The 13,608-nt window shown below is 44.2% G+C and overlaps 1 pseudogene; it reads left to right on the top strand.

Moving 5' to 3' along the window:
• Positions 1 to 852: 852 nt before the first annotated feature.
• Positions 853 to 7,990, top strand: LOC124240748 (60S ribosomal protein L7a-like; annotated as a pseudogene).
• The last annotated feature ends 5,618 nt before the right edge of the window (positions 7,991 to 13,608 follow it).

Here is a 13,608-nt window from a genome sequence, read left to right on the forward strand (position 1 = left end):
ACTATAGAAAGTGAGCAGCTGAGCCCAGATCTGGCTACTCAAAGTGTGGGCCACAGACCAGCATCACCAGCAGCTTGTTACAGATGCCCTGGCCTAAGTGGAGAAGCACGGTCTGGAGGAGCTTCCCCAGAGCCCAGAGCCCCAGCTCTTTATAGGAGTCTTTACCCGGTACCTGGCTACCCTGAGCGCTCCCGGGGCTGTGCTGAAATTTTCTGTCTGCAGGTCTGTCAGCTCCCAAGAGCAGGGGCTGCCTCTTGTGTGACTTTGTGCCCTCGGTGCCCCCTTGTCCTCATCACGGCACGTGGGCACATGAGCATTCCTGCGCACTCTAGGCCAGAAATACTTCCCACAGCTCTTTCAAATTGGCTTCTAATGGAAGAAACAGCTTGGTCAACCTGGATCCATCTCTGCTACTTAAAGTTGTTGTAGAATCAGGACATGCTCATTGTGGATGTCTTAGAAAATAAAGAAAAGATTTAAAAAATCCAGATTCTCACAATCCAGAGACAAACGCTACTACATTTTTACAGCATTGCTTATTAAAAAAAATCTCAATGGATGTTTATTTTTCCTTCTAAGTAGTTCACATAACATTCATGTAATGGGTTGAAATGTATCAGTGGTGACAGTGGCTCTAAGACAGTGGCTTTCAAATTCCCATGGTCCATAGTAAGAAACATGTTCTGTGGCAACTCCATACATACATATAACAGAAATAAAAGTTCCGTTAAGCAATACTCATCTTTATTAAATACCATGCACTTTGGTATTTCCTACCCTAATTAGATTCCATTCCATTAAATGAAATGAAAATCCTGATCGGAATACACAGAAACTGAACTCAACTTACCCATGCACCATCATTTCCACTCCACTGCAGAAGAATACTTCATCTTAAGGTAACTTGGCCTCTTCTGATTTTACAGTTTGTCTTAAGAATTTATTTTATTGTGATAAAATATACATAACATAAAATTTACCATTTTAAACTTTTTTTTTTTTTTTTTGCTGAGGAAGATTCTCCTTGAGCTAACACCTGTTGCTGATCTTCCTGTATTTTGTATGTGAGCCATCATCACAGCATGGCCAATGAAAGACAAGTGGTGTAGATCCATGTCCTGGAACTTAACCTGGGCTGCCGAAGCAGGTGTGCTGAACTTAACCACTAGACCACGGGGGCTGGCCCCATTTTAACCATTTTTAAGTGTACAGTTCTGTGGCATCAAGTACATTCACATTGTTGTGCAACTATCATCACCATCCATCTCCAGAACATTTTTATCTTCCCCAACTGAAAGTCTATACCCATTAAACAACAACTCCCCATTCTCCCCTCCCCTCAGCCCTTGGCAGCTGTCATTCTACCTTCTGCTTCCATGAATTTAACTATGCTAAGAAACCTACTCCATTGTGTGTATATATCCCATTTTGTTCATCCATTCATCTGTCAGTGGACTCTTATATTGCTTCCACATTTTGGCTACTGTGAATAACACGGTTATGAACACAAGTGTACAAATATCTGATCCAGTCCCTGTTTTCACTTCTTTTGAGTCTATACCCAGAATTGGAATTGCTGGATCACATGGTAATTTTATGCTTAACTTTTTGAGGAATTGCCATACCGTTTTCCACAGCGGTTGTACCCTTTCACATCCCCAGCAGCAATGCATAATTGCTCCAGTTTCTCCACATCTTCATCGATATGTTATTTTCTGATTTTTTTAATAATAGCCATAATGTGTGTGAGGTGGTATCTCATTGTGGTTTTGATTTGCATTTTCCTAATGATTATTGATATTGAGCATCTCTTCATGTAATTAATGGCCATTTGTGTGTCTTCTCTGGAGAAATATCTTTTCAAGGCCTTTGCCCACTTTTTAATTGGGTTGTTTGTTTTTTTGTTGTTGAGTTGTGGCTCAGGAATTTACTCAGTGAAGTCAGGATTTATTCTCACTCCATTAGAAATTTCAGATTCTGTAGCCCCGGCCCCTGCTGTCGTGAAGAAGCAGGAGGCAATGCAAGAAGGTGGTCAATCCCCTGTTTGAGAAAAGGCCCAGCATCTTGGCATTGGATGGGACATCTAGCCCAAAAGGGACCTCATTCACTTTGTCAAGTGGCCTCACCACATCTGGGTGCAGTGGCAAAGGGCTATCCTCTAGAAGCAGCTGAAAGTGACCCCCTGTGATTAAGCAGTTCCCCAGGGCTTGGGCCACCAAACAGCTACTCAACTGCTTAGCTGTCCCCAAAGCACAGACCAGAGACAAAGTGAGAGAGGTGGCATAGATTGTTGGCCCAGGCTGAGAAGAAAGCTACTAGCAAAGGAGATGTTCCCCTAAGGGGCCACCTGTCCTTCAAGCAGGGGTTAATACTGTCACCTCCTTGGTGGAGAACAAGAAGACTCAGTTGCTGGTGACTGTGCAGGATGTGGATCCCATTGAGCCGGTTCTCTCCTTGCCTGCCCGGTGTCGTAAGATGGGGGTTTCCTACTGCATTAGGAAGAGGAAGGGCAGGCTGGGACACCTCGTCCGCAAGAAGACCTGTCCTGCCGTCGCCTTCACAGGTTAACTTGGAAGACAAAGGAGCTGGTTAAGCTGGCAGGAGCTACCAGGCCCAATCACAGTGACAGATATGATGAGGTCCCCCATCACTGGGGAGGCGATGTCCTGGTCCAAAATCTGGGGCTCGCATTGCCAAGCTGGAAAAGGCAAAAGCAAAAGAACTTGCCACCAAAATGGGTTCAATGTTGAGTTTTCTATACATAAAAATAATAAAGATTTTCCTTCAAAAAAAAAGTTTCAAGTTCTCTCAATTTTTCTGTCTTCGCCTTCTCCTTCTCCCTGGGGTAATATCTGGGTGCGGATTTAGGCTGAGGCAAGCAGCTGTGATAAATATCCCCCTATATATACGTAGGACAGTTTATTTCTCTCTCATGTCAAGTCCTAAACATGCATTCCAGGTTGGCAGGTGATATTTTCCGTAAGATAATCCCGGGAACCGGCTCCTTCTGGCTCGTAGTGCTGCCATTCTCCAGACCTCCTTATCATCTATATTCAACTGCATGTGGGCAGAACACGTGCGTGGAGGGGCACACCTACTTCTAAAAAGCCCTGACCCAGAAATGCAGACTGCACTTGTGCTCATATTCTATGATGCAGAACCCTGTCACCTGGCAGCCACACCTAACTGGAAGGAAGCCTGGGAGATCTCGTCCCCTCCGGAAGAAGAGAAAATGATTTTCGGTAAACAGCTCCAATCCCCCCCTGATCACGGAAGCCAGGAGGAGACTCCCACAATGTGCTGCCCTCAGCCGTTTCTGGCCTTGTCGAGATGTCTCCTTCCACTCGTCCCTGCCGATGTCTGTCTCTGCACCAGCCATTTCTGATGCAACTGGCCTGGCCTGGCCTTTCGGCACCTGCCACTCAGATTAGCCCCAGCACGGGCTCAGCCCTGGAGCCATTACTCTGCGCTCATTTCTCACATACCCAGGACACATCTCTCACTAGGCACGGGGGGACTTCAGCTCTCCCCAAACCCAGTGCAGGCTGTGAGGAACTAGCGGGCACTGTCTCAAACTCCCCTCTGCCTGGAGATACACCTTAGTGACCACCCCACATTGACGAGGGGCCTCACAAGACAGTGCGATTCCGGAAAATATTGTGCAAATGACACCCAAGGCTTTCTCGGGGTATTTGCATTCCTGCTTCCCCACGGTTTTCCCTCAAGGAGGAGGCGAGAGTGAGCAGGCCTTGAGGTTATTTACAAACCCAAAGCACAAAAAACACCTCTCTCTTCTCTCCACAGTTCTCTCCTGGATCTGGCAAATAAAAAGCTCTTTGATTTTAGACAGCCGTGCTCATTATTAGTTTAAAAAATCCACTCAGTGCTTCAAAGGCTTTTTTGTTTTTCGGGGCAGTATGTTTTTCCCTTCCTCCAAAACTTGAATGTCGTTGAATCAATGGGCAGGGACCTCAGGGACAGAAGAACAATTGTGAGAGAAAATTCTATTTTAAAAATCTCCTGATATCATGTGACCACATTCAGCTTTGAATCTGGCCTTTTCCACCCAACAATTTTGCCATGAAAATTTTCCCATTCCCTTGGATAATTATTTGAAAACACAATTTTGTCACAACAAGAAACGAGCTGAACAGACTGAAAATCATATGTCTTAGATCCGTCAGAGACCTGCGATCACATGCTCACTACTGGCCTGAGAATTAGAGACGGATCCAGAGCATCCCGGCGGAGCGCGCGGAGCCGCCGCTGGAGCTGGAACTGGTAGGAACGCTGCCACTGAAACTGACCAATCGCTGGAGGTCAGCGCGTGAGGCTTGAGAGCTGAAAACTCTGGGTCCAATCTTAGTGGACCCTCCACACTTTTGTGAGGTTTACCCCCAGGAGCTCTACCAGGTTCTCAGGGTGTATATCAAAGAGAAATCCCCTCAGACTTCCAAAAGGGGGAGGAGAAAAGTAGCCATTTTGAAATACAACTGCCTTTCAAGGGAAACTTTCCCCAGGGCCTAACTTGGCTATACCACAGCCTAGCCAAGGTGAGAGAAGGGAAACACCCAGCTCCAGCCCCGCCAGCCTTCTTGTCTCTCCTAAGGGAGGAGGCGGAAAGCTGAGAAGCACTCGTGCAGGCCACAGCCCAGGGACAGGGCTCACTGACACACTGAGGTCTGACCATAGGCCTGTGGAACACTCCCCCTCCCCCTGCCCCCCCCCCCCCCCCCCCCCCCCCATTGATAGGGCTTCTGTAGGATAACAGAGGCCTTCAGCTGAAAGAGCAGCAAAGCTCAGATCTTATTTAAGAAGGGGTCTCTATGGAAATCGAAAGATAACAGAGGACACAAAAACAAGAACATGAGAGGAAATCGAAGCCTCTGACGCCACAGCCTAACTCCTAGCCAGATACACATACAACCTCACACAAAAGACCTATTTACCTCACTTCCGATTACCTAAAACATCATGTCCAGCTTTCAACAAAAAATCACAAGGCATACTAAAAGAAAAAACCCCGCATAGTTCAAAGAGACAAACAGGCAGCAGAACCAGACTCAGCTATGGCAGAGATGTTGGAATTATCAGATTGGGAATTTAAAACAGCCAAAATTAATATGCTAAGGATTCTAACGGGAAAAGTGGACAGCATGTGAGAACAAATGGGTAATGTGAACAGAGAGCTGAAAACTCTAAGAAAGAATCAAAAGGAAATGCTAGGAATAAAAAGCACCATAACAGGAATGAAGAATGCCTTTGAGGGGCTCATCAGCAGACTGGACACAGCTGAGGGTAGAATCAGTGAGTTTGAAGATATGTCAAAACACAATTTCAATTGCTTTTTACTTTGTGTTAGCTGTTTGTAGTTCCTATTCTGTAAATTATCTGCTTTTTCCTGCTAACTTTAGCTCTGTGTCAAACCAGAGTTTGAGTCAACATATGATGGTAAGAGAAAAACTTCATTAAAATGTATGAGTATTGGAGGCAGGTAAACAAACACACAGAAAAGAATAATATAAGAAAACACTAAAAGGAGATAGATAGAAAAAATAATTAGAAATTAGATTAATAAAGTGTAAGAAGATATGGAGACTAATCACTGAAATAGGAAAAAATATCAGAAATATAAATCCACAAGTAGATCAAGGGGCAGGAATGATATTGATAAAACAACAGAGTAAGAGTCCCCATAAGTGATATAAATCAAGTAAAAAATCAAATTGTTAGAACTGACATTCAAGGATGCAGGGAAGTACAGGTAAACACGCAGAGCAGGGCTGATAAAAAGGGCACCTGGGACTATGATGCAGGTGTGTAGACGGGCAGTAGAATGTTGTGATAAGAACATGGCCCCTTGTCAGACTGTGGTTGGGAGCTCAAATCCCAACTGTGTGTCTCACTGCATGCACGAACTTGGTTAAGTTTGCCTGTTTTCCCAGCTCTCCAACGGGGGTGATAGTGGTACCTGTCTCAAACCACCGCTGAGAATTAGATGAGTCGGAGCATATAAAATACTTAAAAGAGTACCTGGCATTTAACATTTTAGCCATTATTATTACTACAATACTATTTTTCAGACAGCAAGATTCTGGAAAACAGGGACCATACCTTGGTCCTTTTTGTATCCCACCTAGTCTCCAGCCTGGCCCACAGTAAGTACTCATCGAATGCACACTACTGATGAGGGAGAAACACCATCCTATGACCCTCATTGACGCCTGGTGGCCTTGAACTCAATAGCGGAGTAAGAGCTACCTTTCTTAAAGACATGATTATAACCTTGGAGAAAACGTTCATGTAATTTTAGAATTTCCATTGTTAAGGCAAAGCAGGGAAGACTAAGCAGTTTGACATATGGTCTAGACTCTAGAAAGGCAGACTAATTTGATTTCAACACCTGAGATACTAAAAGATGAGATATTCCAAGATGGTGCAAAAATACTAAAACATATGGCTCTTGCTGCAATTGCAATTTATACAATTGAGGATAAAAAGGAGAGAGCATCTGAAGAAAATACAACTATACACGACTCTCTTTGATGAGGTGAGATTTTATAAGTGAGAGTGATGTGGAGTGGTAAGAACGGCATCAAGTGGGTGAAATTGAAAATGATGGCTGCAGATACTAGTTAAAATCCAATACAGAGGACACTAAAGAGATCAGTCTTTTGCTTCTTGCTTATCGCTGCTTGCGGCTGTTAGTAAAGTGTTGACAGAAAACAAAGAGAAAGTGAAACATTACCTTCCAGCTGGAGTCTGTCTGCTATATTAAGGAGGAACGTTTTTAGACTAAAAAGTGTAGAGAGAACTTGTGTAAGGAAAATTGAAACCCAATGTCAGTAAAGAGATTAGAGGAGATTTCCCAACATCTCAGGAGAGAAATGAGAGCTCAGGGCTTCCTCCAGGCCTTTGTAGCACGGCTGAGCTCTCTGCCCGGGCTCCCCCCGCCTCAGCAGGAACGAGCGCAAAATCCCCGAACCTCAGAAGGAACAAGCACCTGGAAGGAAGGTAGGAAGTCACTCCCACTGTATCAGGAATGCAGGTATGAATAAGCTGGTAAGGACTGACAGGTCATCTCTGCCAACATGCAAATATATTTCAGCAAACAAGGAAAAAAAGCTGGGAGACAGGAAGAGAGGGCGAAGTAAAGGAAGAGACGGAGACCAACCCAGGAGAACGCAACTTCAGGAACAGAAGTAAATTCCGCACAGTTGTTTCACTCTAAAAAAATCGTTTAATAAAAGTATGAAGTCAACAAAACAGCCAAATGGAAAAAAAAAAATAAAATTACAGAAAGAGATTAAAAGGGAAGTTGCAGACATAAGGAAATACACGGAGGACCAAAATCTCACTGTTAATAAATAGATTAAGAAAGCAAGGGGCAGAATTAGATGTGGATGGAAATGGAATTACCAGCAAAGTTGGAAAGGTTTGGCATAATCCTGGAGCATGCCAGTGAAAAAGACACGAAAATCACACTGGAAAGAAGGAAATAGATGTCAGTCACAAGACAACACAGGGATTGAGGTGGAGAGCGTGCAGTGGAACAGAAGAGGCATTTAAAGACGTAGCACAAGACCATTTTCCTGAAAAAGAAAACGAACAGAACTTGTACCAAGAGAGCACACAGTATTTCAGGAAATTTTGATATAGAACACTCGAGTATAGTTAAGCTACTGGATTTCAAGGTAAAGAACGGATTCTTAAGACATCAGGCAGAAAAAAACAAAACATCTACGAGGCCAAAACCAAAATCAGTCTGATCTGCAACTTCCCCACAGCGACATTCAGTGCCAGGGACACTGGAACGGCGCCTCCACGTTCTGAAGCAAGTTTGACCCCAGGGCACTGTGCCAGCCCAAAGGCCACAGACGAAAGGCAGCAGGCAGCCATTCTCAACGTGGAGGATATGGGATGGAGGAGCTATGCTTCAAGGTCGGCTCGTGAGCTGATACAGAACTATTCTGGGTACCAAAGAATATAAAAGTTACAACCCTGCACAAAGTACAATAAGAAAACAGGGAGGTATGGGCAGGGGGAGGGCAGAAATATGAAAGGACTTGCTGTCATCTCTCAAAACCAAGAGTCAGCAAACACTGTCAAAAATTGAAATACATACTTTGAAAGACCAACAATATATTTTTTTTAAAGCTTGGCACCTGAGCTAACAATTGTTGCCAATCTTCTGGCTGTGGAATTAGGGGGTGATTAAAAATGGCTACCTTTCTATTTATTGCATTTTTTTGGACTTTATATCATAAACTTTTTTTAATAACACATTTTTATAAAAACAGTGGAGTAATTTTTCTTTTAAAAAAAACCTGGAAGCAAAATATGCCAAGATGGTAATAGTGGTTAAATCTGATGGGAATGTAGAATGTTAGGGTTTTATTTTTTCTTTCTCATTAAAAAAGTTTTAAAGAGGAGCCAGCCCTGATTGCCTAGTGGTTAAAGTTCTGTGCACTCCACTTCAGCAGCGTGGGTTTGGTTCCCGTTGCAGAACCTCATCACTTCTGTCAGTAGCCATGCTGTGGCGGCAGCTCACATAGAAGAACTTACAACTCTACACAACTATGTATGTACTGGGGCCCCTGGTGGGGAAAAGGAAGAAAAAAGGGGGGAGATTGGCAACATATGTTAGCTTAGGGCAAATCTTCCCCAGCCAAAAAAAAAAAAAGTTTTAAGGAGATTCTAACAGAGTTTAAAGCTGCTCTAAAACAATTAAAGTGTCCTGATTTGGACAAGTTGCAGCCTGGGGAGTCAGTGTAGCCAAGATAGCTCCATCAATATGAATTTTTAGAGACAATCGTAGAAAATAGGGAATAGCTGGAAAGGCCATATTTTGGAAAATGTGGATCTGATTTTCAAAAAGAGGGAGAAAATGGATTTTTCAAGTCATGCTCTGTGAGCTGACATTTATCTGGAAAGATTCTATAATGAATTTTTTTTTAAAGATTTTATTTTTCCTTTTTCTTCCCAAAGCCCCCTGGTACATAGTTGTATATTTTTAGCTGAGGGTCCTTCCAGTTGTGGCATGTGGGATGCCGCCACAGGATGGCCTGATGAATGGTGCCATGTCTGCGCCCAGGATCAGAACCCACAAAAGCCCGGGCCACCAAAGTGGAGCGTGAGAACTTAAACACTCAGCCTTGGAGCCGGCCACTACAATGAATTTTTAATGAGACACTTTATGAATACAAGTAACCAGCATGCATCCAGTTAAAAAAAAAAAAAAGGCATGTCAATCTCATTCATTTTTAATTTTTGATAGGCTTGCTAGCAAAACCAGAGAAGTGTGTAAATATTCTATATCAGGACTTCAGCATGATGCCCTTGAGAACCACACAGCCAGGGAATAGCACAGGCGGAGTAATAACTGCTTAAAAACACTGCACTCGTGGGACGGTGATTACAGATTTGATGGCGTCCGCGAAGGCATTTGGAGTGGTGCCCCATGGGGCTCTGTCCTTAGCTTGCTCCTGTTCAGCTCCAGTTTTCACAAACCTGAAGAGCTATCCAACAAGAGGATGGATTGGCGTCAGGACCCAATGGAGGAATCGAGAGACCCATATCCACTCGATCTAACAGCTAACTTCCTAGGGAAACAGCAGTGCAGGGTGTTGGTGAAGAGCACGGCCTCAGACTCCAACACACCTGGCTTTTAATCCCAGATTCACCCCTGATTGCAAGTGCTGCAGCGTCTCATCACCTGTGGAAGGTGATGCCAACTGCATCTCCTCTAGGATTCCAAAGGATTAGATGAGAAGTGGATTTAAGGTGCTTGGTGCGACACCAGACAGAGAAAGTGCTCAATAAGTATCAGCTACTGTTTTGTTATTATTTCTCTTCTTTTCTTAGATCCACATTTTACCCTTTATAATACACTCACATTTATACACAAAGTCCGTGTTCGCAAGTACAAAAGGCGAAGAACCTCAAAGCATCGCGGCAGCCGCATCATCAACTCTATTTAACAGAGTTGATACTGTTGTTTGCATTCTCCATTTTCTAAATCCAGAAGGAAATTGTAAATGCTGTCCTACACGTGGGCTGAGGTTTTAGAAGTTGGAGACTGTGCAGTTCCCTGCACATCTGCTCTCCACAGAGCTGAACTGAGGTTCCATGTTCCGGCCGAATTAGTCAGACGAAAGCCATCCATTACTGTTTGAGTTCCCTAGGGTTTCAAAGCCAGAATTCACAGCCTGTGTTTCTGTACTGTTCAGCTGAACTTGCTTTCTAGAACAGGTATGTTTTTAGCAGTAGAAATTCCTTTGGTTTGGGTCTCGGTGTCAGACGAGTCAGTACTCATGGAAAAGTTGGAGTGTTTCCATGTACTTCCCAGAGGCGGACGAGGGCTACTGTCTAAAAAGAAGTTGAAGTCCGTCTGTGCACACGTGTCAAACATTTCAAGGCCTTGGAAGTTAGAGTTCCTCCCCCAACACTGTTAGGACCAGGCAGAGGCGTCTGCCAGTGAGCACCCAGTTGGGTCTCTATGTTCGGTAATTCCGAGACAGGCTCAGTGGTCGTGTGCTAAGCTCACTCTCTTCAGGTTCAGTCTGGATATTTGAGGCTGAAAACAACTCTTTGATATCAAAATGGATTGTGAGGCTGGGTTGGGCCAGCTGGGAGCTGGGTGTCGGGTGTTACGGTACTCTTTCTCATCTTTAGAGCAGCCCAAGGAAGCAATGGAGAGGTACATGACTACTTTTCCAAGAAGTCTTCCAAAGTTGAGGCCCTCCATTTCTAGCCGAAGACCTAATTTAGGAAGATATGCACAACTGAAAACACCACATAAAACATGTTAACAGGACCCTATCAACTTCAGTTCTGGATTGCCAAGTGCATGTTGGCCTCAGAAATATTTTTGAATTGATTATTAGCAAAATACTGAATTAGGGGAGAAGACGCCATCTATACTTTTCCTGGGTTGCCTTTGGGGGCACGATGTGACGCAGGGCATCTCTGAATCCACCTTACTACAGAGTCCTACTGAGTTCCCAGTGTGTGATGGTGGCTGTCGATTCAACATTTTCAGTTGTCACTTTCTGTGGTCATTTGTGTGAAATGGGGCCTAAGTGTTTAGTTTTCCTGCTTGAAAACTTGTCAGCGGACTGTGGTAGCTATGCCATTTACTTTTTCTTAGAATGATGGTGAGAAAGGAAAAATTGTGACAACAAACAACATTAATAAATGAGCATTAACTTAATTTGCATTCTAAAGTATAGAGAGGTAAGAGGAAAAAAATGAGTTATTGTTTAATAAAATGCTGTTACATGCCTCTCTGAGGTGGTGTGGTGTTTTGCTTTTCTTTTGGTTTATTTCTTTGTTTTTAGTATTTTTGTTTGGTTCTAGGAGTTAAAAATATGAATCACGGAGTAGCTGTCTCAGAGGAACTGAAAGTCTTCGGCCTTTTAATTTGGTGGGCTTGTTTTAATAATCACGGACTCAACTCGGAAACGGCTGCTTACATTTCCTTCACAAATAATGAGCAGTGTGAAAGCAATGTCGTATGTGACTTGAACACACTTTTCTTAATGGGATTCCTTCTCTTGAGGGTGTAAAGTGTTTCCCAGGGAAAGAATGTCACCCACATGGAGTAATCTCATGTCCTGAAAGGGCAAACAAAACGTCACAGCAAACACCTTCCTGCAGAGACAAGCATTATCAGCTCCTTTAAAGGTGAGGAAAATGATAGTGTCAAGAAGGGAAATATTTGCACACTCTGGGGGCACAAACAGCATCCCAGGAGTTCGAATCTTTTGACTGTTGAAATAGTTTTCATTAATCCAAGTGATGTGAGTACACGAAGTTCCTTTTAGTGGCTTTCCTATTCAGGTAATTAATTATTCATTTAGAAAGGCCTCCTATCTCAGAGGAAAGATAGGAAGAACGCTGAGTTTAGTCAACACCTGTTTTGGGGAATGGGTTGGGTCTAGGTCATTTTGATTCAAATCTGACTCAACCTTCGGATTACAGTTTAGGTATCACTTTCTCAGGACTCTTTCCTGAATCCTCAACACTGTGTTCAATACCCCTCCCTCCCCAACCCAAGGGCTCTGATGGCACCCGATCCGCCCGCATGCCGTTCTGGCACGGTTTCCTCGTCTGTACCCACTGGCTCAGATCTGCTTATTTAGCCTTGAATACTTGGTACTTAACTGGTACGTAGAAGGCACTGATATATTTGTTGAGTAGGTGAGTTTTTAAAGGACATTCATAAACATGAAATTGTGAACAGTCAGGAGGCACCAAGATGATGCACAAATTCACATTGCAGGGGAACTTCCACTGGGAGGTGCAGCACCCAGAGAGGAGAATCAGAAGAGGTTTACAGAAACTTGCCAGGTCTAGAATTCAGGCAGATTTGCCCTTCCTGTGGCGACGCCTCCTTTCTTTAAAGCAGGCATTTCTATTAAACTGTAGTCATCCTTGAAAAGGGGGCAGTGGGGACTTCACACCAAATAGTCACCTGAGCATGTCACTCCTGCAGCATTTATTTCTAGCAAGGCTGCTCTCTTTCACCACATGTTTGAAACAAACCCTCTTTTTAAAAAATGACTGAGAAATACCATTTCAGAGACTGTACAATAGGGCCCGGAAAGGGGATGGTGTACACAGGAAGAGGTTCCCCAGGGCAAGAGTGGGAGGGATGCAGTAAGACCTACTCAGCTGCCGTCTCTGCTGAAAATGGAGCTGCCGACAGTCAGAAAGGCCCAGAGCCGGCAGTGCGCTGCCGGGTGCACCCTCAGCTGGGCTGCTCTCTGTTCAGCCCTGATTTAGCATCTAGCGGACCTGTTCTAAGCATGGGGGACCGAACCAAATCCTTAGTCAGACTGTTAAAATAGTGTGAGGGCATCCCAGGGCTGGCATTAAGGAAGGGTAAGGCCTGAAGCTGGAGCTGTTTTGGGCGCAAGGTCAGGTCAAGAACACAGTTGGTCCCAGCCCAGGAAAACCTGGGCATGGTGGGATTTCAGACTCCTCCAGTTGATCAGGAACCAGGAGCCACTGAGCATGCACGAGGCAGGTGAGAACGGAGGGGCATCACAGCAAGGGGTCATCATGGCAGAAGTTATTACTTCTAGTGGAGACTTGCAATGTCACTCCATCAAGTCACTGACTTTACAGCCAAGCCTGCAACCTCTTAGAGTAGATGGAAAGCAAAAGCATGCACACCAGTGTTCTCAACTGTGCTTAAAAATCAACGGGGTGCTGGTTAGAACTCCTGACGTCAGCCCCAGAACGACAAGCATCTGGGGAATTCTGCTGCAGGTGATACGTAAACCACATTCTGATAAAGGGGATAACTCTTGGCATCAGGGCCAGGATGCGTCCCCAACCCATGTAGGGGTGGCACTGACTTTGACATCAACACATCACAGATACACAGTCTCTTGCCCTTGGAGAAACTTGCTTTTCTTTTGGGCATCTAAAGCACTTCTTTTATGGAAGAGGAGGTAATGTGGGACCTGCATTGCTTTCTATAAAAAAAAAAAAATTGGAAAATAATCCTGTTTTGCTTTGAAGTGAAATGAAGAGTGGTGACTGGACCTTTCGTTTTCTTTGTCTTGATTGTCCATTTTTGCAAGAAAGTGAATACCAAGC

The sequence above is a fragment of the Equus quagga genome, chromosome 6 (assembly GCF_021613505.1).
Source record: "Equus quagga isolate Etosha38 chromosome 6, UCLA_HA_Equagga_1.0, whole genome shotgun sequence".
Lineage (NCBI taxonomy): Eukaryota > Metazoa > Chordata > Mammalia > Perissodactyla > Equidae > Equus > Equus quagga.